We start from the raw sequence: 26,446 nt of genomic DNA on the forward strand, positions 1-26,446 counted from the left end.
AGTTCACACAGCCAGGTCTGAACTCCCCAAAGGAAACCCGGAGCAGAGCACAGCCGTCCTCTGCGTGCGCGCTCCTCCTGCAGAGCGGCTGGTGACCGTCCTTCCCGCACCTCAGCATCACCCTCCCGCAGGCAGCGGGGACACGGGGACCCGGCACCCTCGGCGCAGGCAGCGGGGACACGGGGACCCTTGGCGCAGGCAGCGGGGACGCTAGCATGGGGAAGTGGGTGAGGCAGGTCAGGCAACCGAAATGGGGAGAATAAAGACCTTTTGCTAAAGCTACAGGAAGCAAAGAGAAAAAACGCTAATTAACTCAGCAGCAAGTTGTTAGTATTTGCATATAAATGCAGCCACAAATCATTACAAACAAGCCAGGACAAGCCAGGCTCCATTAGCATAGGCAGATCCAGCCCGGACAGCCACTCGGTGGGTCACTGAGTGGAGGCAAGCTGCCAGCCGCTCCTGGGGGAGGGCAGGGGGAAAGGGGCCTTATCTCCGCAAACACTCCCACTACCAGCAGCAACAGAAGCCACAGGGATAAGGTTTCTTTCCATATTAAAAAACAAAGGAATGGGATAAATCCTCCGGTCCCACTCAAGAGCAAAATAAGAGCTGGCAAGAGAAAACCCAAAGCGGTGACTCCCCGCCATGGCAGCCGTGCTCCTCCTCGCCTGGGACGAGGGCAGAGCGGGTGCTGTGGCCTCGCAGCAGCGACAGCGATGCCCCACCAAGTACCAGGGGGTCTCAGCAGCCGTCCAGCACCCCCCGCCTCTCCCCTCCTGCTGCAGTGGTCCTCGCAGGTCCCTGGGCATCCAGCACCCGCCGACACGCCACGGGTGAAGCACCTGGCTCACGTCTGCTGGGTCCAACTGCTGCAGCCCTGTTTGGTGGAGCACAAAGGCAAGTGAAAGAGGGGAGAGTTTAGGAGAGCCTGGAGATTCAGAGGTTTGACTCCAAGACACTCTACAGCCACAGGAGCCTTCACCTCAGAGCGCTCCCTCCAGGGAGGATGCAGAAGGTGGCACGCATCATAAATAACAAATCCCACACCTGATGCGCCAAAAAGAACATGCCCAAAAGCCAGACATGGTAAAAATGACCTGAACAGACCAAAATCCAGGGCTGTTACTGCAGTTCAACAAGCTCACCCTTCCAAAAGCCAGAACTAGATCAGTTTGCTTCATCGGACTGTATTTCATCCGAGCTTGCCTTCTCTCACTGCTGAGATTTTTGGCACTTTCTCCGGCATCAGCAGAGGCCGCAGGTGTGCTCGGCAGCGCAGCCCAACCAGCTCTGACCCTCCCCAGCACTCGTGGTAAGGACAGGGATGGAATCAGATCTCTGCATTTGCACACTGTGCATTTGCCTAATGAGTCACTTATCACCACAGAGAACAGGACTCAGCATTACAAAAAATTCACTATTTTTCCTCTCACAGAAAGCCAAAATCTGCAATTCCACTGTTTTGGGGTTCTGCTTGTTCCCTTCCGCCCCATCTGGCATCTTAGGGTTTAAAAGAAAACTCTAGCAATTACCAGTTTACATCAAGGCTTAAAAAAAAAAAAAAATCCAATTTCTAATTTTAAACAGGAAACTCTCCCTGGCAAGATCCCAAGAACCCTTCCACGGTGACTTTTATTAAATGCAAGTTTCTCGTCACTGCAACTCTGAGCACAGACGGTCAGCTCTGGCAGAAAGCAAACCGACACAGCCCTGACTCTGCAGACCGTCCTGGGGCTGCCTGCTTCCCTGCCATGAGATACATGAAGCCCCTCTGTAAATGGGAAACATTCATTAAACTACACCCAGGCATGCATTTTCAAAACAGTGTTTAGAAATACATTACCTCCTTATCTGCAGTCAGTGAGCATGCCTGGTTTCTTAGAGAGGCCGCAGCATGACACATCTAAACAGGAGCCAAGTTTGAACGATCAAGCGAGATAGAAAGGATGAGCTTCCCCACCACAACAAATAATACATACCTGAACTGTTTTGAAAGAGCATCAAAGTTGAAATATTCTAGACTAGATTTTTTCCCCTGCATGCAAAGTTTCGAAACAGACATTATCAAAGAAATCACAACAGCTGCTAACAGCAACTCCCATTATCATGTCCTGCATCGTCTGATTTAGAAACCACCCTTCTTGTTCAAGCTCTCAAGTGTGTATTTGCAGGAGTAATCACTTTTATTTGTCCTGACTTGGAGGCCAGTTGCTAAGCTCACATTTTCACCTTGCAGTATTAACTTTTTCTTCACTAATGACCTCATACAGAATAAACCACTAAGAAATCATCAGTCTGTAGAAATAATCAGAATCTGGGGGCTTTATACAGGAATCTTTAATGACCAGGAACGTGGGCACCTCTACAAGGACATCCATAACCATTGGAGGACAAGGCTGAAGCGATGGGAAACTGAGCTAAAGGTTGTACCAATGCAGCTAAATCACTATAGCAACTGATGGAGGTAAATGAGTGCAACACCCTACCTGGACAACCGGCACCAGCCGAAGGAGAGGTGACACAGCACCGCACACAAGCAACCGTGCCCGCACAACGCAGCTGGATCGCTTCATCCCCAGCTGAAACGTTTCGGCAAACCTGGCTCAGTTTTCACACTTGGGTCGGCCTTATCACACAAGTTCAGCTTTGAGTCGACTAAAAACCAACCCTTCGCTACAGATAGCAGGGAAGGGGCAGCGGTCCCAACGGTCTCACCTCCGCTGCCCCGTTCGCACGAGCGGCAAGTGACAGGGTCGAGTGTGCGGCACCGCGCCGCTGCCGTGCAGGACAGCGGCTCGGCATGCAGGGAAGGCCTGGAGCGGAGCCCCCACCGTCCCGGCGCGGATATACGGACTGAACATACCTTGCCGTGGAGTCTAAACACGCTTGACTTACAAACACAACAAGAATACTACGCAAACACAGCTGACGTCCAGGTGCAAAATCCAACCCCAGTGCAACCTGCCACCAGGGAAAAGCACACTGCATGTGCTCTGCCAGCCCTCCCCTCACTGGTGGCCGGCGCAGCTCTCCACCATCCCTCCACTACCGCCAGTGACCTTCCAGACCTTTACAATGTTAGCAGAGACATGAGAGAGACGCCTTCTAAATGTTATTATGCAATTGCTTAAATAAAACCAAAATCAGTTTTAAAACCTGCAGCAAATATTTGTTTTAGAACTGCAAATAACACTAAATAGAGGACAGGAGAGAGGAGATGGAGATACCGAGGGCATGTATGAACCTCTCAGAGAACAGGAGACAGTTCCCTCAGAACTAGCCACGCTGGCCAGTGCTGCTGCAGAGGACCAGGGGGAAACAAAGATATTTATTTATTTATTTAAGCAGGTGAAAATACAAGCAGAAGCAATCCAAGCTGAACAGCCGCTCCATGTGCCTGCCCCAGCAGGGACGGGAGGTATGGCGGCAGAACTCCCCAGGGCACAAAACCGGGAGCAGAGGCCGGAGCCACGCAGGTGCAGCACGCAGCAGCGCTCGGGGACGAAGCCCCAGGCTGCAAACGGCCCCGGCTGCTCGCGCCAGCAGCCCAGGGGCAGAGTTTAGCAATTCCCACCTTTGGCCCCAAGCAGAAGCGCCAGCTCCCCACACCGGGGCTCCCAAAAAGAGAAGGACGCTCAGAAGGAGCCCAGGGCACTGCGGGGACCAGCTCCTCCTTCCAAAGCAGCAGGACAGAGCTGCTGCACAGCCAGTCCTGGAAGGCTGCACAGGGATCCTTTAAGTTTAACCATACTGTACTCCCTAAAGGAGAAAGAGAAAATACTAATAAAATTAAAAAATAATAATAATAAAAAAAAAATCACTAGAAGCAGTGCCTTCCTCTACAGAAGCTCTACACCAAAGACACACTTAGGTCCTAATTCAACACACACTTTAAGCTAGCACGGTAGCAGAACAAGCAGCCCTCCCGCCATCACTCCTTCGGGAAGGGCACTCATTCCTGCCTCTGCACTCCCCCTCTCTGCTTCAGCACAGTAATTTCTGCAGCAACATACCGTATCACACGATTATTGCAAATTAAAGGGAAGCTGGCAAAAAAAACCAAACCCCCAGAAAAAGATTGAGGAAGCTTTTTTTTTTTTCCCCTCTCCCCTTCGGCAGAGTTTTTCTAACCCAGGTCCCTTCCCTAAACTACTTCCCCATGCCACTGCACCAAAGCTCTGTGCCACCAAAAAGAAAAAGCATCCAAGGCAAGACTGCCCTTAACAGCAGTATCAGCTTCAAATACATGCAAAACGACAGCCTCTACAATACCCTTCCCGCTTCTGCCTCCTCTTATCCCTGCACAGCACCACAGGCAGTGCTGAGCCCTCTACGAGATTTACTTGCCAAGAGTCCGTATACATGAGTAAACAACAGAAATTCAATGTACGGCCTGTGAACGGAGCATGATTTGCTCACCAAGGTGTAAACCTGCTTGTGGACATTCTTGTTTTGGTTTGAAATCAACTAGCTTTGGTACAGCTTGTAACTGTTTCCAATTCAATTAAGCCAAACTAAAATAAACCACTCTTGAACTGAAAATAATGTCCACAGGGCATTCTAGTGTGTAAGTAAATCCTTTGAAAAAATAATAATAAATCAATGCAAACTTTTCTAAGTAGGAAGGTTGCTGGTAAGCAGAGGGTATTTGTTATGAAAATCTTTGAAACAGTCAGAATTAGAAACCAAGCACAGCTTTTTACAAGACACTTTTCAGAGCTGAATTGCATTGTTTACTTAAGACAGTTAAAAGGATATCACCAGCGTGAAATGAAGTCAACTTCAAAGTCACACAGTTTCAAGTCCTAAACATGCCACAGCAATCTCATTTTGGGAAAACACATGCTCTATTTTTGTTAAGTGCTTCTCTTCCTCCGCTGTGCAAGAGGCTCATACAAGGCAGAAGGAACCTTAAAAAAAAAACCCCAAAACCAAAACCCCAACAAACTTTTACACTCAACACACAATGAAAACATTAAAGAACAAACCCTCTACCCTTTCTGCTGCAGTATCCAAAGTAGCTGTTGCTACCAAAAGAAGCCTTATTTTATCAGTATCTTCTCCTTTTGTAAACAACCTCTACCATAAAACTCTCAGTCCTCTTCTATTTCTAGTTGTCAGGAAGGCAGGAGCAGTCCCTGAAACCAGTTAGAAACATCATCTTTGCAGCTAAAAACTGCCCTGGGATCCTCACGCTGTATCCGTCACATCCTCTGAAGGGGACCTGGGCAGCAGAAGCGGGAGGAAGGCTGCTCCTGCCCCAATCGCACCCTTCCCTCGCCCATTCTGCCATCAGAGGGCTGACTCCAGATCCCCTTCCTCTCCTCTCCAGAGAGCCACCTGCGTTACGCACAGCTAAGAGCATCGCCCAGTACCGTTTGCAGGGCCTGAACTGTTCAACACCCAGGTAACAGCAATAACAGAGAGAGTGGAAGCCTTAACGGAGGTAAATTAAAATAGAAGTTGAGAAAGCACCCATTCCTGCTCCATAATCCAGCAAGGCCTCCAACAAGACACAGAAACAGCTCTTAATATCCCCAATATTTTGAATGGGGAAAATTGTGACAAAAATAGCATCTTTTACCTCTTGGCAAGCTATATTTAAAAGGAAAGCTGTAGATTTTTTTTTTTTTGTTCCCCCATCTTTTTTTTGAATTTTAAAATGCAGAAGACTCACTGGGCACCATCAGTAGTAAAAAACCCCCGAGGCTCTGTCTGACACCTCTCCAACCCATGTTCTCCTGGGCCCAGTGGTGGAGAACTTCGGTGACGGGACCTGACCACCACGACCCACAGAGCCCCAGGCAGCAGTGCACCAGCAGCCTCCCTCCCCACTCCCACCACCCTCGCCGGCTGAAGGCGGCACCGCACGAATTCAGCAGCAGACGAGAACTTTGCTCCCGAACATCCTGCTGGCCAGTTCATTCCTACTTAGGTGGCACCTAAACCTCGGAAGGTCCAAATCCCCTGCAAAGTTCTGCGAGGCACCCAGCTCCTCCTGCATGGGCCAAAGAGGGCAGCAAGGAGGGGGCTGGTTCGCTCGTGCTCTTTGCTTTCCGTAATAAACCACACTGGGCATTTCTCTTTTGGCCTCAGCAATTCAGTAGACTGCCACTGCATTGTCCCTGCTTTGGCGCACCAGAAGAGGTCCAGCCGTGCTTTTGACAGAGGACAGAGCTCAGCAGACAGCTCTATCGCCCTGAAGACCAGTGACAGGGAACATGGCATAATCCATGATCTCCAGAGGATGGCCAGCGCTTCTTGCAGAATCTCATCAAAAGCATCTCGCTAATAATCATTGGTACTTCATGGGCTTCGCACCCAGAAGCGAGAAGGGGCTGAGAAAAAGATAGCTGAAGGAAGAAAAACCAGAGTCCCGACATCCAGCTCCCACCTGAAGTAACCAGACAGTTTCACAGTCCAGCGGCCACTCAGACCGAAGGGAAGGAAATCTCAACTCCAACGGAAGAGTACCTATCACTTCAGAGACACAAAGCGATGCTACTCAGAGAAGCATCGACGGAGGAGTGGTTGGTTGGACACTTCCAATTGCATTGCCAACAGGGAGAAGACCTTGCAGGGGTCTTCTGGCAAGCAGGTCTACAGCCCTGGGCACAGCTGGGAGGCTTCAAGCAAAGAGAAGCCAGTTGTGCCACCGCTGCTGCTAGGCTGATCCCAGCCAGCCAGCTGGGCAGAGCAGAGCTCAACCCTCCTCCACAGCGAGCTTTGAGCAATCCCCTGGGCACTTCCAGAGCTTGGCTCAGTTGCTCAAACATCTGCAGTTCCAGGTGAAACTGCTGCAAGCCCGCCATGAAGGGAACTTTTCACACAGGGCTGCTCTGGCACCAGACCCACCACCTGGGGAATTTCCAGGATCGCATGCAAACCTCCAGGACTTCCATGCTGCTCAAAATAAAGAGGAAACAGTGGAGAGGCTGGTTAAAATAAGGCAACCAAGGAAAAAAATCTGTGGCAGCTCCTTCAGACAGATGCCACTATTGGCCAAGTAACTGATTTCTGAAATAGCAGAGGGGCTCGAGGTGTCGACCACCCTCCCAGGGCCGGGCATCCCACGCCAGCACGCAGCACATGTCCCGCTCCGCGCACAACACAGTGTAGCAAGCAAAGGGCACAGGCTGGCAGCAATGCCTGGTGGACCATCTCCTCTCCCCTCTGCGAGCCATGCAGCATCACCACAGAACTCATCCCGCTGGTCCTCCTCCAGCAACAGCCTGGCGTGAGGCAGCGCACACTTCTCTTCCACCGTCCTTACTCCTTGGCCAATAACGCAACCCAACCGCTGGCACGCTCCCCCTCGCTGCCTCTCCCTCCGGCTGCACTGCAGAACCAACATGATGCCTACAGGAGCTCATCCTGAGGAACAGGATGGAGTTCAAAACCTACACTTGCCCACACCTTCATACGTAGCTCTGCTTAGACTTGGACTCTCAAAGACTACAAACCCTGGCCGACACAACCAGGCCTCCTCCGCGCCAGTGCTCTGTGCTCCAGAAAGCAAAACCAGGATGAAAAGATGTTACAAAACGAAGACCAACCAGCCCCGTTTCTCCAGCACCAGAGCACAGGTCTCCAGTACAACCCACCCACCAGGAGGTGCCAAGCCGCTGTGGGTGACCCCTCTGCTCCCCGGCTGCCCACAGCGTGGCAGGAATCCCCCTCCCCATCCCGTAAGCAGGCCTGGCAGTCATCACACACACCACCCCAGTAAAAAACTTGGCTCAGACAAGGAGATTTCACCTCTCCCCTCCTCCTCCACCCTACCAAAGGTCAACCGAAGCAGGACTGGCAATGACCCCGCAGAACAAGGCCTGCGACCAGCGCAAGCAGCAACTGCAGCGAGGAGGCAGAGGAACAGGACCCTGCTGCGCCGCGCGGAAGCACAGTCGCTCACGTGATGCGCAGGTACCACACGATGCTCGGCCCGGCTGCGTTCAGACCTGCCACCTTACTACAAACACGTCACCCCAGCTGCCTCCCTCCTCTCCAAGGTGCCAGAACAAAATCCCCCCGGCACATGCAAAGCATTGGGAAAACAAGGCAGGCCTACAGCATGAGCTACTTCATCTATGACGTGGATAGAGGAGGAGAGGACATCCTTCTCTAAGGACTCCAGTGCAATCAGGACTCTAGGACTGCAGCTCAGGGTAGGAAGGTACTTGTGTACCAGAAAGCAGTGGGAACAAAGTGGAACAGCTTGAGAGTTATCTGGAAGCCGGGCGGAGGGAGAGGGGAGGAATTGAGAAAGTAACAAAGAACAAAATCTAAGGATGTAACAACGCTCTGGGAATTTAAGACACGTTATGATTTTTCATAATTAACCCCCACTCACAGTCTCTGCGTGTGAACTATGTATTATCCCATTTCATACTCCAGCTGAGGCAAACATTTGGTGGCTTGCCCAAAGTCAGCGTCAGAGCTAAAACGGATCTTCTGACTTCCAAACAAGCTCACAGTGTTAAGCTGCTTTTAACTGTCTCTACGGAAGATGAAAAACAGCAAGAAGAAAGGAATTGGGGAAGGAAGGATGTAAGACTAAAAGGGACAAAATTAACAGGAGAAAATTAAAGAGGAGAAATCTAGGCTCTGACATCGAAGGAGCTTTCGAGGAGTAAACACCCGGGTGCTGCAGACCCGTCTCCCAGAGGGAAGGCCGGAGCTCCCGTCCCTCAAAGCCGGAGGTGAAAGCGCTGACTGCGGCACCCTGGGGGACGCAGTGAGCCCCGCCAGCCCCGGTGGGACCCACTGGGCGCCCTCGCCTCCATCGGCTGGGCCCAACACCGCCCGGGGCACCGGCCATCCCCTCGTCCCCGACACCGCCGGGGATGGCCCCAGCACCGGAGACACCGGCTCAGCCCCAGCGGGCCGCCGCTGCCCAGCTCCTCCGCGTAGCTGCCTGTAAATCACGCCGGCTCCCGGTCCGCGGCGTGCGTTGCACTGGGGGGCCGGGGCACCCCGCGTTAGACACCAACAAAGCAGAAGGTTAATTTGAAACTCAGAGCCCCGCTGCTGCGCTCGTCTCTCCCTCGCCCTCCCTCCTCGCTCTCCTTTCTGTGCAAAGCCTGACATCTACAGTTCTGTCTGGCACAGTCAGGGGCTGCCGATGGGAACGGCGCGCAAGGACAGCGGGGACGCGGCGGCCGGCCGCGCTCGGCTCCTCCGGGCAGCCCGTGGCCGCTCGGCAGGGCTTCGCTGGCTGGCCGGGCCGGCGGGCACGAAGCAACCTCAGCCCGGCCAGGGGACAAGCGCCGGGAGCCAAGACCACCCCGGCAACGCTGCCCGGCGGTACCGCTCCTCCGAAGCGCCAGCGGCCAGCGCACGGCACTCGAGCTCATCCGAGACCAGCTCCTGCCGCCGCACGTTGACATCTAACGCTGTCGAACAGAGCAAAGCTAAGAACTACGGCCTCGTGGCATCACCTCCGCGGCCGTACTGTGGGAACTTACTGCGCCCCAGCACTTCAGGGGCCGCCTTTCTGCTCGGCTTCCGGAGGCGTCCGAGGGTCTGCGTGCCAGCTTCTGCAACACAAGAGGTACGGGTGAAACGCACAAGCTGGTGTGCGCAGCCTGAATCCAGAACATCTTCACACCGCAGGAGCGGCTCTGGTTAGCAGATTCTGCAACTCTCAAACGTGTGCCTAAGACACCAAGTAGCTCTGGGCTTCATGCACTCCCCCTGCTCAGTCTTCTCAACTAACCTCCAGGCCCGCTAGCACATTTTCCCATTACAGGGTACCTCATCAAAAATACCTGGGTGAGGAATCCCCAGGTTCTGCATCATCCCAAACAATGTGCACCTGACTGCCACTCAGCCCAAACAACATGCACCTGACTGCAACTCAGCTGGCTGTGCCTCTGCACCCCCCTCGCCTCCCCCTTCTTCACTCAACTCTATTACAACAACAAGAAGGAAAGACCAAAAACCTCCAAGCCCGTCACCAGACGTCACAGACGTTGAGGAAACCCAGCAACCCACCCTAGCAGGATCAAGCGCATCACCGCGATGTTACTATCAACATTTAAGTACGTGCTCTGAATTCCGTGGTGAGCATCAGTCTGTTTGCGCAAGGCAGTCGGTGGCAGCGTGGCAGAAGGAGGGTTAAAACTCCTGCTACCAAACCAAGCTAACCAGCCATTTTGGAGCTAGGCTACCACCAGCCAGGGAAGCCCAGCTGCGAGTCCCAAGCAAACGCGAGGCGGGACGCGGAGTATTTTGCTGCCGCTGCCAGGGACCCGAGGGGTCGGGAGCAGCTCCCAGAGCATGTCTGCTCCCATCCTCCCCGAGGAGGGACCGACTCTCCAGCAGGCACACTTAGGCCATCAAAATAAACATTTACTAAGAGCTAACGTGTTACAGGCCCTGCAGGCTCCACTTTCCCAGATACCGGGGCGGGGGGAGGATGGGAGAAAACCTTTTACCAGAACTACCACGCACATCGTCTGCTCCAGCAATACTGCCGAGTGAAGGAACCCGTGCAGCTCAGCCCTCACCAGGTTTCAGACCCAAAAGCCCGGGCACTACAGGGCCAGCAACCTCCTGCTCCCCAGCAACGTGCACCACACAATTGAAAACACTGGGAAATGTTTGTTTTCCGGGGCCGGGGGGAAAAAAAAATATTGCTGCTCTGCTTTGCCTTTTATTAGCAAGAGGCATGTTTAGCACTTGTGACATAATGAAATTACAATCAACAGCTAAGTGTCTTTCTCCCAGCAGCAAACTCAAGGGCAAAGCAGGGTGGCTGCAGCCTGCCAGCAGCAGGGCTCCTCAGCACCCAGACCGTCCCACCACCCTTCCACCTCGCCGGCCGGCCCCGCGCAGCCGGGACCCCGGGACCCTCCTTGGCAGCTCCTGGGATGCGCCAGGAGCCACCCATCAGCGGCGGCCTGCACGGCTGCCGGCACAGGTCTCCCTTCCTGACAACCCGAACCGAAAAATAATTTCGGATGGGAATGAACTTTAAACTGTATTTACAGTCCGTCTCTGGAAACACACACGGCGCACACCTGGCGCAGAATACCACCGCTCTCCAGCCGACGTTGCTGTGGAGATGAACACCCACCTCCCGCACCGACCGATGGACGCGTCTGTCCAGCGGAGCCAACGAGGAAGCACTGGAAAGCGCTGGCTCCTCGCCGGCGCGGCGGGACCCGAGCGAGACCCGCAGCATCTACGGGGGCGAGGAGAAACACGGACGCCAGCAGACTGGCGCGGCCTGCTCCCCCACCAGTGGCTATGGGACAGGAGCATACTGGGGCTTCCAGGTCCGGTGGGATCCCTGACCTGGCGGCGAGGACTGCTGCCTCCCCGGCTGCCGGCAGCGAGGGAAGCCCAACTCATCCACCCTGTTGGTTTTTGTCTTTTTTTTTTTTTTTTTTTTTTAAACTAGCTGGAATTTATCTATTTCTCCAATCCCTGCCTACACACAAACCCAACCTCGGGAGCAAACAAAAATGCATGAATCGCGCAGATCAGAGACAAAGCAGGAGGCGGGACGGGCGGCCCTGCTCCCTCCTGCCCTCACCTCACCCCACGGCGCGAGGCAGTTATATTTAGGTACCGCCACGGTCTGCGGTGCCGCGGCCCCCCTCGGGCACGGCGCAGAATGCAGATTTTCCAGACAACAGACCACAACAGCTCCGTCAAAACCATTAGAGGCTGCAGCGCCCAGGCCTGCGCACAGATGTTTTGATTCCCACTCTCCTGCCACGACAGCCCTCGACAGCCCCGTCGCTGCCGCGCCGCCACGCGCTGGACACCCGGCCCGAATTTCGGCTGGCGAGGGAGAGAGGGAGGGAGGGAGGGAGCAGGGAAGGGCAGCCCCGCTCCCCACGGGAGGAGTTCCTCTCTCCGGTCTCCCCTTGCCTCCCCCCAGGGACGGTGAGGCCAGCCTCCCCCAGGGGCTCCCCAAGGGGTGCGGGGGGACGCCCCACCGTGAGAAAACAGAAGCGGTGCAGAGGGGGGCACAGCCCCCACGGGCACCCCGCTCCGGCCCCGGGGGCCTCTCCCAGGCCGAAGCCCCCGCGGTCGGTCGGTCGCAAGAGAGAGCAGGACGGGCGCAGCCCCACGAGCGGCCCGGGGGTCCCGCACGTGGCCGGTCCGCGGGGAGCAGGCAGGACCTGGCTTTGTTCGCAGCCCACCTCTCCCGCCGGCCGGACGCGCCCGCCGGCACGCGGCCCCCGAAGCCACACAAAGGCCGAACCTCGGCCGCGCTCCGGCGAGGGGAAGCGGGGAGCCGTGAAACGCTCGGCCTTTTCCCAGCCCGTCCCTCCTGAACCGCACCGATCTCTCCAGCGCGAACACACCTCCAGCTCCGGCACCGCGGCAGGGCCGGTGCGCCCACCACCGCCACCGGCACCTACGAGAAGATGGTTGCTGAAAACTCTCCCACCGCAGGCGAGCGAGTCTGACACCGGCAGGGGAGACGCTCAGGTGAGGGAGCCGAGCCCCAGCAGAACACAGCGTGTGAATAAAGTTGATGTAAAAGCCCGCTAGTCGTTTTTCAGCTTCTCCGTGCAACATTTTTTTTTTATTATTGTTATTACTATTATTATTTTGGAAAGCGGAAGGAAGCGTTAACGGGGAGGCTAACGCAGCCAGCCGTACGTCCATCAGTTTGGGATTTAGCGATCCCCACTGAAGCTGTTCAGCTGCTGGCCAGGCCCAAAGTAAATCTGTTCCTCCGCACTGCTCCCGGCCTCCGGCACGACACCGACGGGAACTGGGGCGGGGGGTCAAAACAGGGAGATGAAAGAGGGACACGCGCCTCTGCTTTTGTCAAAGCGGCCGCCGCCGGGCCCTGGTTTGACAGCAGCCACGACAAGGCCAAGCGAAGGTGCCAGGCATGCGGGGCCGCCCGCGCCGCCTCCGCCCGCCCGAGCGGCACCTTGGCTCGGTCCTGCGGGAACAAAAGGCAGCGGCAGGGCGGGAGGGAGGGTACGGGGGCTCCCGCAGCCGAGGGCCAGCGCTGCTGCGAGCGGCACCGCTGCCGCGCGGGAGAGGGGCCGGAGAGAACTTCCTGCTGCCCACTCCTCCCAAAATGACCGCGCTCAAAAAGAGAAGGGGGGGGGGGGGGGCAGGGATGGAAATAAATAAATGCAAACACAGCAAAGCAACCTCTGCGTCCAGACGCGGAGTTTCTCTCCCCTCTAATATGCCTTGCCTTTGCTTTTGTTTCTGGCCGAAGGTGGCCTGCGGAGCGGGACCCGGGCAGGAGGGCGGCTCGGGAAGCCGGGTCCCCGCACCGAGGCCGAGGCCGGCGGAGGAGGGAAGCCCTCGGCCAGGAGGCAGAGCGGGAGCCCCGGGCCTGGCCACGGGGCCGGCTCGGCACGGCAGCGGCGGGGAGCCCGGCACGGCCCGGCTGCCGCCCGCGGGGGCTGCAGGGGGTCGGGGCCCAGGACGCCCCGCTCCACGGCCGCCCCGCTCCACGGCCGCCCCCCTCCCGGCCGCCCCCCGGCCTCTGCCGGTGCCGCAGCCGAAAAGCCACGCTCCGTCTTGCGCTTAATGCCGGACCAGACAGTGCTCCCTAATGAGGGAGCATTACAATCAGCTTGTAATGCTGAATTTTTAATGCTGCCGAGGGCTCTGTTACATAATAAAGGGGGAAGCGGGAGCAGAGCGCGGCTGGCGGGGCGGCCCGCTCCCCCCCGGCCCCGGTGCAGGTGGCGGCCCCGGCCCACCGGCCGCCCCTCGCGCCCCCTGACCCGCCGCTTACCGCCAGCGCCGCGGGACAGGTCGCGCAGAACACCCATCGGAGCTCCTGCCCCGCCGGGAGGGCTGCACAAACTTTCCTCAAGCGCGTGGAGGGGTGATGCCAAAACGCTCGCTCTCCTCTCCGCCAGAGCTCGGCCGGGAAATGATTTAAAAGCAAAGTTCACGAGCATGTTAACTGCATGCTCTCGTATGTTCCCGTACATACGGTCTGCGCTGCTCCTCTCAGTAATACCCTAAGACTGTAAATCTATAACCACTGCAATGATTTAGTGATTAAAAACATGATAACATATTGTGTAACTGCAAACCACAGAATCCCTGCCAACTCTCCTCCAAGATACAGGAACAAAAATACAGAAAATGTGTTGCTCGCAGCGGTCTTCCTAAACTCAACGGAAAGATTTTAATAATAATAATAATAATGAAAAAAGCCCTAGACATCAGAAAAAGGCTGGATACAATGCGAGGCTGGAAAAAAAATTTAAAAGACAGTTTTAAATACGATTCTTGCTCTAACAAATTACAATCTAAACATGCCTCTCTTTTTTCTCTTTTTAAGTTTGTCGTAACTGGAATAACTGGTCTTGTGTGATGTCTTGCATATTCAAAGTGCTTTGTAATAGGATACGGAGACCAAACCTTATTTGCCTAAACTCAATGGGTTTTATTTTTTCCCCTCTCCCCCCCCCCCCCATTTCTTTTCCTTTTATTTTCCCTCCTCCCACCCCCCTTCTCCCCTAACGGGGGGGGTGGGGGGGTGGGGGGAGGCAAAAGGAAGAGAGGGCTTTAAGCTGTAAAGAAAATACCTGAAAGGGGAGGCTGCAATTTGTAATACAGTGAGGAAAGCCAAATATTATATATATATTTTTAAAGGCAGCTGTGGGAGTTTTGGCCTCTAAGCAGCCAACTTGACCCCATTCTCTCTATTCTCTTATTTCCCCCGTTGCAGGATTCCTGCACCTTCAGTCGGATTCGAACTCAATGTGACCCTAAGGAGGGAGTCACCGAGCCTCCAGAAAATTGCTCCATATTAAACAGGAGCGAGAAGAGGAGAAAGACAGACAGACGGCTGAGGAAGGGACGCGTATATATTACATATCCGCACAAAGTACAGGACATACCCGAGAGCAGCTTCAAGCACAGCTTGAAAGAGAAATAGACCTTTCTCGGAATCCAAAAAATATTTTTTTTAAAAAAAGAGCAGGGGGGGAGGGAGTTTAACAATTTCAAAAAAAAAAAAAAAAAACAACCCCCCCCCCCAAAAACCCCCAACAAGCCCCGCAGCCCAAATGATAAATAATTCACACCGAGAAACCCGCGTGTGCGTGCCACATACATACGCGTATATACACAGACATCGAGCCCTACGCGTCCCCCACGCAACCACACACTCTCCTCCGGAGGGTTAGTTTCAGGAGAGCGTGAATCGCCTTCCCTCCGAGGGCGAGGAGCACAGTTTATTCAGAGGAATCGATAGGAAAGAGCATTTGCAAATATTTAGATAAGCGCCGTGCGATTCAGCATTAAGTAATTAAAAACTGAAACTGAGAAGGGGGGGATCGGCCTACAGTGGCGTTCGCTGCCTTCACCTCTCCCATCCCCCTAGCCGCATTCTTCCCAAAACTGAGCCTGCCCGCGGAAAACAAAAATCGTAATTACTCTCGCTCGCAAGGCCGCTGCGGGGCACCCCCCCCCCCCCCGGCGCGGGGCCCGGGCGGGCGGCGGGGCCGGGCCGGGCCGGGGCAGTTTTCGGCACTTCTTTCGCCCCTTTGTTTTCCAGCGCGTCGCCGGCGCGGAGCGCCCGCGGGGCAGCCGCGGGGGCCCGCCCGAGCAGCCTCTCGCCGAGCGGCGTCCCGGCAGGCGCCGGCTGCGCGGAGCCCACGCGCGACCGCCGCTCCCCGCGGGGCCGGGGCCGGGCCCCCGCCGCCCCGCCGATCGATGCCCGCGCCCCGCCGCGCACAAAGCCGGGCAGCGCCGCGCCGCTCCGCGCCCGCTCCGCGCCCCGCGGCCATGGCCGGCCGGCGGGCGGGGCGGGGGGGGGGGGGGGGGGAGGCTCCGCGGGCGCGCAGCGGCCCCCGCGGCGCCGGCACCTGCGCGTCCCCGCCGGCGGCGGCGGCGGCGGCGGGGCTCCGGGACGGCGAGCGGCACAAAGTTTGCTGGGGGATCCGGGGCGGTGGGTGGGAGCGGGCGGGAGGGGGGGCCGGACCAGCCCCATGCAAAGCAGCCCGGGCGCCCCGAGCAGGAGGAGCCCGAGCGGGGGACAGGGCAGAAAAGTTGCCACTTACGCGGTCGCTGCTCCGGCGGCGGCGGCGGCGGCGGCGCTTTTAATCCCGGGCGGCGGCGCGGGGGCTACAGATCCCATGCAGGCTGCGGCGGCTGCGGCGGCAGGAGCGCGCTCCGCGGAGGGGCCCGGGGCAGCAGCAGCGGGAGCCGGGGGCAGCAGCCGGAGCCGAGCGGGAGCCGCCGCCGCCGCCGCCGCTGCCCAGCAGCAGCATCGTTGTCGGGGAGTTTGCAGCCCCCCGGAGAGAGGGGGCCGCGGGCGGCGGCAGCAGCAGCAGCGGCGGCGGCGGTCGGGTCGGGGCGGAGCGGCGCGGAGCGGAGCGGCGCGGAGCGGGCGGCGGGGCTGGCGGTCGCCGGAGCAGGAAGCGCCCGGACTCAGATCTGATGATTGGGAAGAAAAAAAACTCTTTGGATCTTTATTCTGCTAATTAGTTTCCTGCAAAAAATGGCTGATTAGTGCAGTGCGCATGTGCCTCATTACCCAGGCACGACGGGAAGGGCTAATTAGCCACCTTCTGGATCAATAAGATTCAGCCCAGGCGGCGGGGGAGGGAGCGAGCGAGCAGGAGCGGGCGGGGGGAGCGCGGCGGCGGCGGCGGCGCCGCACCGAAACTTGGGGCAAGCGGCCGGCCCCCAGCCCGCGGCGGGGGGGGGGCCCCGCTCCGCGCCCTGCCGCGCAGCGCCGCGCCGGGGAGGGGGCGCGCAGGCCGGCTGGGCGGGCGGCTGCGCTCTGCTCCGCACCGCTCCGCGGCGGCGGGGCGCTCCGCGGGGCCACCTGCCCCCGCGCCCCGGGCGGGGCCGCGCCGCCCCGCGCAGGGCAGGGCAGGGCGAGGACGACCCCGACCCCCGCCGCCGCCGAAGTTTCCCCGGGAGGAGCCGGGAAAGTTGCGGCCGGCAGCGAGCGCAACTTTGTGCCCGCGCCGCCCCGGCCCCGGCCCCGGCGGCGGCCCCGGCCCCGGCGCGGGGCTGGGCCGCGGGCGCGGAGCGCGGCGGAGCGGCTCCGCAGCATCCCCGCGGCGCGGCCCGGCCCGCGCTCCCTTTCAAACTTTGCGGCCGCCTTTCCGAGCGGGACAGCGGATCAATACAGCCGCGTCCAGCCTGGCTGGGAGCCGGGCTACAGGTTTCACCAGCCATCGCTGGCAACAGCTTTGTCATTTTCTAAAAATAAGAAGCTAAAAGTTATTGTAGAAGAAGGGGCTTTTTTTGTCCCCTGCACAATATGCCTTTTGTGAGTTTAATGCCATTCTGGGGCTCTCTATAGCCCCGGACAATGGGGAACTCCAGGAGGCGGCTGTGCCTCTGCCTTTTTTCTTTCTTGCTTTCTCTTTTCTCCCCCCACCCCCTCCTCTTTTTTTCCCCCCTTTTTTTCTTTTTTTTTTTTAGGAAAGGATGCAACATTCCTCCAGTCCCAACAGAACCTCTGGTTTGATTAAATAAATATTTCTCTAGCCTTACGGTAACATTTTTCACTTTCTGTTCGGGTCCATCTGCGATTATTATTTAAAATTTTTATTTCCAGCAGCTTTTCCCTCCCCATTCCAGCCCTAGCGAAAAACGTAGATGATCGCTGGGAACGTGGGATTTCAATTTTAGGAGGAGGTGAACCAGTAAAGAACCTCTATCCAGGCTTCAGGAATATGTTTTCTTCATCTTTCTCTAAGAGACTATTTTATTACTGGCAGAAATGCAGCTGAATTAAATCATCTCTCTTGAAAATCTAAAGAAGCTTTTCAAATTGCCTTTTTTTTCTTTTTTTTTTTTTTTTTAATTTTTAATAGTAACCCAAATAATTAACTTCCCCGTTTGTTTCATAGCATTGAACAAGGAATGCAGTTGCGGTCAGTTTTTCCATTTGGGAGAACCTTAATGTAGATGTATTTTGTACTGAAAGGTAATCAACTGCATGTTTGTTAGTAAGTATTTTTAATGAAATGTATCAAGCTTTCCATATTTCTTAATGTGGGGGTGGTCATTTTGAAATTTTGGCAAGTCCCTTTAAGTGGGATGGGGGGATGAAAGAAGAGGACAGATTATTAGAAATTTGGAGAAAGGCTGTACTAGTTGATACATTACTGGAAGTGTCTTGCATTTGGAAGATATTCACAGGTTTTAAGAATCGAGGTTTAATACGTACCATAGTTATTTGAATATTATAAATGCAGCACTGATGTGTACTGTTATAATGCGCATGCTGTGTATGAGTTCTTACGGTTTGTTAAATGGGTAGACTCCAGTACGTTACCAGTTTGCCTTTAAAAGCTGCCCTTAAAAATCTGTCAGTCCCTGCTCAAAATATGTTTGTTTAGCTTTATGGAAGAATAATTGTTAACATTACTTGCCCTTCAAAAAAAAAAAACCACCAAAAAACCAACCCCCAACCAAAAAAAAGAAAAAGAAAAAAAAAAAAAAAAAACCAAACCCCAAACCAACAAGCCCTGGGGCAAGCAGAATTTTTCAGGGCTGCTTGGTGCGCTATCTGTAAAGGTGCATGTAATTTGTAACTGTTGTTCTTGCTGAATATGAAACAAACGTGTTTTGATGATGCAGTTGAGGCCAGAATAAAGTAACCCTTGTCTTTTAGTACTTGGTATAACTTAGAAGAAGTGCATATTTTCACCAGAGGCTGTAGATCCGGTGGACGGGTCCGAGAATGGGTGCTGCCTATGTATACACTTTTTGCAGAGCAAAGGAAAAGTAAACGTGGAGAAGGTGGCAAGCAAATCTAATAACTGTCGATACTCCAGAAATAGGCACCTTCGCAGGAACATGTGCAAATGCAGTCTGGTAGCCATGTACATTTTCTTTGCATTTGCATTGCGAATTCTAGTTTTGTGTTGCTGTCCTCTAATTTCCCATGACAACATATGGATTCCATAAATGCAAACATGCTGAAGTGCATCTGTCTGGGTAGTTAACACAAACCAAACATCCCCCTTTTCGGCGATTCTGCTGCTCCTCTGGCCGTGCTGCGCTGTGCCCTCCTGCGACAGCCTCTCGCTGCTCCTGCATTCTTCTCCTTTCATGCTCCCGGGGTGATCCCGAGTGCCCCGAAAGGGAGGAGGGCAGCAGGCGCCGGGGTCACAGGCGCCCAGACCGCAGCCGTGCCCAGGAGCGGAGGGGTTAAGCGGGGAGAGGGGAGCCTGCCCTGTGGCCCCCCAGCCTCCTGGGAGCTGGGTCCAGCCTGAGCAGGCTCTGCGCTGGGGTCAAGTCCTAGGACATCTTCCCTCCCCTCCTGGCAAGGGCAGGAGATGAGGCTGGGAAGGAAAACGGCCAGATTGAGCGGATGGCAGAGATTTGCCCCTCGTCCTGAATGCAGCCGTCCAGAGGCTGGGGAATGGAAGAGTTCTCATTTTCACCAGGGTGCAAAACGAGGTGGCGAGGGGTGTGGGTGTGCGTGAAAAGAAGGGAATGAACAAGTGATGACTGTGGGACTAGCCAGATAAACCACTGTGCAAATACCAAAATAAATCTAAGGAATTAAGGAATAATTTGTACAGTAATTGTTAGGTACAATTACACATACGTGCACGCGTTTCTCCTCTCGAAAATTTACTTCCCTTAAGATTTCTTTGTTCTAGGCAAAAAGACAAGCCAGTTGCTAAAATATAAGAAGGGACTACCCTTGCTTTAATTAGAAATCTTGATACAGCCTCATCTGTAACACTACGGATACCTCTTGTTTCTATATATGTCTCTCTACACATGCATAGATAGGATTTTGGTTCAAATAGCTTTTAATGTGCTTAGTAGAAAGAAGCTCTCAGTATCAGATCTGCAGGGAAAATAAGACTGATTTTTCCCATAGGAAACTTTGTTAAAGATGCAGTTGAATTATTAGATTAACCCTGTTTTTTTGTCTTGCAGCATATCTCATATATTTGCGCATAGAATCTTATAGTTTCATTTATATGTTATTTTGAACAGATGGAACTAATACCAGCACTTTAAAGGAAAGTTATTATTTGTAAAAATGCATACAGATTAAGAGGAACAACTTTGAAGCAAAATGTTTTTCTGAGGCAGCGCATATGGCTTTCTGGATATAACTTTCAGAAAAGATGGTCGTTATCTTTGACATGTAAAATAGGGGTAAGCGGCTTCGGTTCCCTGGGTTCTGCAAGGAGACCAAGTCCTCCCCTAGAAATATGACTTGGCTGCTGAGCGGCTTAGGAGCAGCTCTGTCCTGAGGCAGGAGTGGGCCAGATTTGCATAGGGCTGTGGTGAAAGCAGTTGACTACGGTGAATTTTTAGGGAGCCACAACCATATCGCATTGCTCAGGCACCAGCCTGGCTGCACGCTGCCTCCCTCCACCTGGCGCTGGGGGGGAACTGGGCTAAAGCTTTGAGGTGGAAGAGGCCGACTGGACATGAGGGACTAATGTATGGCTATAGCAAGAAAAAAGTTGCAGGGTATCTTTTTAAATTCAGGCTTTAAAAATTGGGGGGGGGGGAACCCCGCTTAGAAAAAAATGTCCATAATATCATCCTCTTACGTAGCTTTGTGCTTCTTGGAATATGTCTGAAGAATTAGAACAAAGCGTAGAAGGCCAGAGTCCTTGAAGGAGCTCCAAATGATAAAGTCTGCCATTCATTTTAAACACAGCGTGCATTGTGAAAACACAGGTCAATTTGAAGGCATTTGTCAGATTTCCAGTTCCCTCTACTCCTTTGCAATGGAAATTTGCAATCAAATCCCTGTACTAGAGTTGGGATGTCTGGCTTTATCAGTTTTTATTACTTAATACTCAAGCATTGTCCAGGTAAGCTATCTTTTCATGTAGAAAGTTTGTTTGCATGAAGTTGCATACAAGAAGGGGGGAAGGCTGACATGAATTAGGCTGGAGCAGATGCATTTATTTAGGGGTTTGGGAAGGGGGGAAAGGGCAGACGATCAGCAGCGCCTGATTGCAAAGGGCTGTCTAAGCTGCAGAAGAGATCTGATACCATTTAAAGACGCCCAGCAAGAGGCATGGAAAGGGATATTCCAACACCAGCGCGTTCATTGTTGGGATGCAGAAATGCAGCAGGGCTTAGAAGGAGAGGGCTGGAGAGACGCACTGCTGAGCAATTCTAGCCAGATAACGTGAATTTCTTCTGGAGGCACGTACGTGTTGTTTAATGGGCAGGGGGCTGCCTCCCTTACTGCTGGGAGAGAGATGTGTGGGTATGCTAGAGGGGGCATATGTATTGCATAGAAGAAATATGTACTGTAGAATTTGGGGGAGATTTGGGCTGGGGGGGGCATATTCAGAGGAACGTTTGTTCTCTTCTTTTGTCTTCAATATATTTCTGGTTTTTTACCCGATTATTAAAAGAAATCTGTCCATCCATTTTGTAATCACTGGACTTACTATAGCCACTGGGAGTGATGGGACGTCAGCGGGCTATTCCAGCTATCGCCAAACCTCTGGCTAGGTTGCTGTAGTCAGGCTGACTAAATACCCCTTAAGTCAACTAGCAGATTTTTAATGTGAATTTGCTTTTTTTGCAGGCCTTAAAACAAGATGAGTAGATGTGTTTGCGATGGAAATAAACACTTGGAATACATCTATATGTTTCTTGGCTTTTTTTGGAGAAATGAAGAAAAAAGTCTTGGCATTTAATTAGGACTCACTAACCTGATAAATATTGAACATCATTTCTTTGTGAGCGGTCCTGTGTGCTCAGAGTACTCTATGGATGTATTCCACAATTGCACTTGTTTAATGCCTATATCACCTCATGCCTATTGTATTTATGTTGTCATCAATGTCAGATTTTAATTAAACAATTAAATCACTGTCACAGTAATTTCCCTAGAAAACTATTTTAAATGAAAAATCCCACAATAAATGTTTGGGAACCATCTTAAAAGGAAAAAAGGAGGGAAGTAAGTTACAAAATAAAATTACAGCTCCCACAGAATTAGAAGGAAAAAAAAATGTTTTCAGCGCTGAGAAGAATTCTGGTTTACAGGGTAGTTTCCACAAAATTCAGAGTATGTCAATACAGTGACTAAAACAACCTGGCTTGTCTTGGGGCTGGTCTGGCTTTCAAGCTGAGCCAGCGGCAGAGGGACCCTGGCCCAGGGCTGGTGCAGTCCTGTGGTCATCCCCCACTGTGGGCCAGGAACAAGTGACAGCATTGCAAATCTTTCATCTTTCAGCGCAAGTCAGGTACCAAACGCCCCTTGGAAAATAGTCCATCCGCCTTCTTCCCTTCCGAATTATTTTAGAATTAAGACGGAGATTTGCGGAAAAGCCTGCATCGAATTATTCAGTAAGTTAAGCACCAATACCAGCTGTACTTACTATATAGTAACCACGTACTCAAAACCTAAGTTGTAAGCAGTGAGAAATCTGATCTGACATAGCATCTTTGCTACAGTTAATCAAATCGTTCATCTTTACCTCCTTATAAATATATGCTCTTATTCCTCTAAAACCTGTACTTCTTTGCATGGAAAAATCACAAACACAAGATGCAAAATTCATCAGACAAGGTATCTGAAAGAATCATGCTCTCAAACGTACATTCACAATATTACCTGTATTTAACATAAGCACATTTGACATTTGCAGCACAGCCTCCGTTGTGAGGCATGCTTATTGAAATTCGGATTCCAGCCTGTGATTTCAGTCGGCGATGTACCCTGCAGCTAACCCCGACCCTCCCCTATTAGCCGCCGTAGCCGCTTTGATTTGTGCCCTGGGAGGGCTGGGACCGGGAGCCCAGCCCCGGGGAGCCGCAGCGATGGCTGGGGGGGCTCCGCTGCTCCCCTTGCGCCCCAGCAGGCACCCAGGCCAGGGGACGGGGGGGCACAGCCAGGGACGGGGGGTGCCTCCCACCCCAGCGCTCAGCCCCGGGCGGGAATCCCGGGCAGTATTTCTTTTAGCTCCGTGCTGCATTTTTATTGGAATGCAGCTTTGCAGATTGGGTTATGCCTGGGATGCGTGTGGTTTCTATCAGCCCTGAAGTGTTTTACAGCTGGAGATGATTTGGGGGGGCACATCTAGCCTGTCCATTTGCAGCCAGGTCTGATGTTTGTCTGCTGCTGTCTCTCTAATTTTTTTCTATGTTGCCTCCATCAAAAGGTGAGATTAGCACTGGGGGGGTGGGGGGGGGGTGATGACGACAACGACAACACCAGGCCCATCCCTCCCTCCTCCTCATTTTAGTTTGCTTCTCGCAAAAGCAATTCGCCAGCAGATCCTCCTCCTTCCTGCGGCCAAAACAAGCCGGCAAGAACAGCAGAGATACCTGGTGCCGGCTGCTCCTGAGCTGGGCAGCCCGAGGCCCTGGGCACAGAGGCCGGCCGCAGGTGGCTGCCTGGGGGGGACCCCCTGCCCCAGCCAGCTGGGTCCACTTGTGAGTCTGGGGCACAAAATCTTTAACCGAAATTCAGCCAGCGAACACTAGCCTGGCAAAGCACTCGCTTTATCAGGCCATAGCTGCAGCTGAGCCTGCACCGGCCACCTCAGCAGCTGCCAGGACGGGGCAGACCCTCCCTCGCACCCATCCGGGGCCACCCTGGCTTTGCCAAGTGAGGCACTGCCACTAAAAGTAACTTTGCTGAGCATACGCAGACGGAAATACATATTTTTATACTCGGTAAAGGAAAGGGGAAAACTGATGAGGTTGCACAGAACCCTCCTCCAGGCAGGAGAGGCTGTGCTGGGGGAAAGTATTGCTCATAATGACACTTAAGCCCAGACACTTGAATGCTAAAGGTTAAACTTACATTCTTCAAGAAAGGGCTCCTTGCCAGCTTGAACTGTGTTGTGTGTTCACTATTGCCTCCTCCTCCTCTTCATCCACTCTCAATCCACTTCTGGTATTTGTTGAAATAACTGAGGTTGTGGGGTGGGTTTTTTTTTTTCCTCCCCTAATGTATGTTCTCTGTGCCAGTCCTCAGCCTTATGTCTGTCACAGGGTTAAAAAAAAAAATAATAAAAAAAATCAGTCTAATGCCAGTACAAAAGTGAAGATTTTTTTTTTTCTCAGCTACAAACTACTACAGCTTCAATCCAGAAAAGACCAGCCTAAGCACATTTTCTGTCCTCCAGTGACATACAGTCCATAGAACACCATCCTCCAATTCCTGTCCTTAGCTGAATAACCAGAACGTATATTCTGACAATAAGGCTAAAAGGTTACTATGGAATTACAACACAAATTGAAAGGCTGATATAAATACAGTAAACAATAGGGTGGAGAAATAACTTTTAGAGACAATCATCACCAGGGCTGGAGATGAAACTGGTGGCAATGCTTCCAAGCGTTCAAGCCAAGGAAGGACAAACAGGAAAATGCCCACCCAGGAGGAGCACTTTAAGATTAATTTCAGCATAATACGAAGAAACAGACGTGCTGTTTGGATGCTGCATTTAGATCTTAATGATCAAAGAGCACCTTCTCCATATACTTTCATGCTTCTCCCCAGAGATATTTCCCATTAAAAAAAGAACGGAAAGAACATTATGGTTGTGCACGCCTTCTAAAGCAGCCCCTTTTACACAGCATCACGTAGGCTTTCCGTGGAGAATCAGTCTTAGGTGAAAGAAGGAAACAAGGATCCCTACATCTCAGCAGCAGCAGGTAGAGGAGACCCAGACTGGAAGGCTGGATCAAACGCTTCGAGGAGGAGCATGGAAAAGAGCCAGAGTGAGCTGCAGAAGTCAAATGCAATTTTTATTTGGGTTCAGAGATGACAAAAGGCTAGTGATGTTCTTTTTTCCTACTTCCTGCAGCAAGGGAACGGAGGGTTGCAGTGCTCCGCATCCCTTTAAACAACAGCTCGCTGCAGTGTATTTCTTGGCACAGCCCTAATTGTATCTTCTGGTCCCAGTGGAAGTTCACACTTTTTAATATCTCTTATTGCTTCTGCAACTGCTGCCACTAGTCAGCAATCACAAACAGGAAGCCGTGACTCAGCAGAGCCATAGCCTGCGGGCTGGCAGTGGCCAGAGGAGACGGAAGATCCTGCAAAACACCCGCAAAGGGCCAGAGATGGCCAGGCACCACTGCGGGCTGCATTGTGGGACTGGTGTACGGTCTGACCTGTGAAGGCATCTGGAGACTCGGTTCCTAATTCAGCACTTCAGCTTATACAGAAACCCGGGAGATAAAGGCCCTGGTGTTGCTCCTGGCCTGAGTGCCATAGGAGAGGTTTCCCGAAGCTGGTCCCCGAAGCACAGGGCCATCACAGCAGGGCAAGAGAGGACAGGGACACCTGGACCAGCCCTGGGTTCGGTTGCCTATCTGTACTCCAAAAAGCAGATTTTTTTTTTTTTCCCCCTGCCTGTTAGAGAGAGGCATGGCAGAGGAGGCAGCCGGCGACCCCTCGGCCGAGAGGTGCCAGCACGACCCCGTTTTCACACCAGCGGCACCCAGGGCTTGGCTGCACCACATCTCACGTAGCACGGGGAGCAGATGATCTATTCCGAGCCTGGTTTCGTCTGTTTTCTAACTGTATTTAGCAGCGAGTTTACTCCAGACTGAGCCTGCGTGAGTAAGTGTGTATGTAAGGGTTGAGGATTGGCTGCGGCAGGCAGAGGGTTTGCTGAAAGGCTTGTTAAGGAAGCACTACTGACCATGCAATCCAATTACATAATGCTTCAAAAAATAACCGTGCTGGGAGTCGTGTCTGGGCAGCGCGTTTCGGCAACAGAAAGAGGTATCAAATGTCTGTCTTCCAACCCAAAGGCTGATAGTATATTTGTGCCACAATCTGACACTGCGCCTCAGCCGTAAACTGCTCTAAAGAGGAAACTTGCTTCCACGGGAAATGTCTGCTGTTCCCTTTCAAGGCAGTGCTGCACCCTGCAGACCAACGTTATTTGAGTCCTTGTAAAATTACCACTAATCTCTGCACTCAGGATGCCTTGCATTTTATGGGTACTTGCTATGACGGCAGCTTTGTTTTCTGGTGCTAAAGGAAAGTGCTGAGCAGGGAGAAGCAGGCACCTGGCCATCAGCAGCGGCTGTGAGGGCGTTTTCCCCAGCTTTCTATCCTTGCAGTTTCTCTCTGCCGCTCCACGCAGGACAGACATACGGATGATGCACAGTATCATACTATCAATCATGCCTGGAAAATGCCTGAAAAACTTACCCTGTCCTGCCTGGAAAAGATACAGTCCCTGTCCCAGGCAGGAGCCTGCATGGTGCTGTGTGTTTCTTCTGCCGAGATCAATGACGAGGGAGGGGACTGGAGGGCCAGGCTCCCAGCCGCAGCAGGCGGCTCAGTCCACGCGTTATGTTTGGGATGCCTGAGGATTTAGAAAACCCCGTCTCCAAGCAGCGCAGGTAGTTTTTATCGTAGCTACTAATTTAACTGCTAGGCCGCTCTGAAAGGCGTCACAGAAAAGGCACATTTCTAGTGAATGAGGAAAGGGCAAACTAAGAATATTCTTGGCACGTTGCGGAGCTTTCTGTACCTGAACTTGTGTTGTTCAGT

At 53.2% G+C, this 26,446-nt stretch overlaps 1 protein-coding gene across 2 annotated transcripts in view; it reads right to left on the bottom strand.

Annotated features, from left to right (window-relative positions):
• ZFHX3 (zinc finger homeobox 3) overlaps positions 1 to 26,446 on the bottom strand; it is a 344,347-nt gene that overhangs the window by 159,538 nt on the left and 158,363 nt on the right. Inside the window, exons 4-5 of one of the 2 annotated variants that reach the window (XM_052795594.1) lie at positions 23,732 to 23,913; positions 16,017 to 16,392 (exon numbers count right to left, since the gene is read on the bottom strand). The gene's annotated coding sequence lies outside the window, so the exon portion shown is untranslated. The remainder of the gene's footprint in view (positions 1 to 16,016; positions 16,393 to 23,731; positions 23,914 to 26,446) is intronic. The other variant, XM_052795595.1, reaches the window with a different exon arrangement.

Source organism: Harpia harpyja, chromosome 9 (assembly GCF_026419915.1).
Source record: "Harpia harpyja isolate bHarHar1 chromosome 9, bHarHar1 primary haplotype, whole genome shotgun sequence".
Lineage (NCBI taxonomy): Eukaryota > Metazoa > Chordata > Aves > Accipitriformes > Accipitridae > Harpia > Harpia harpyja.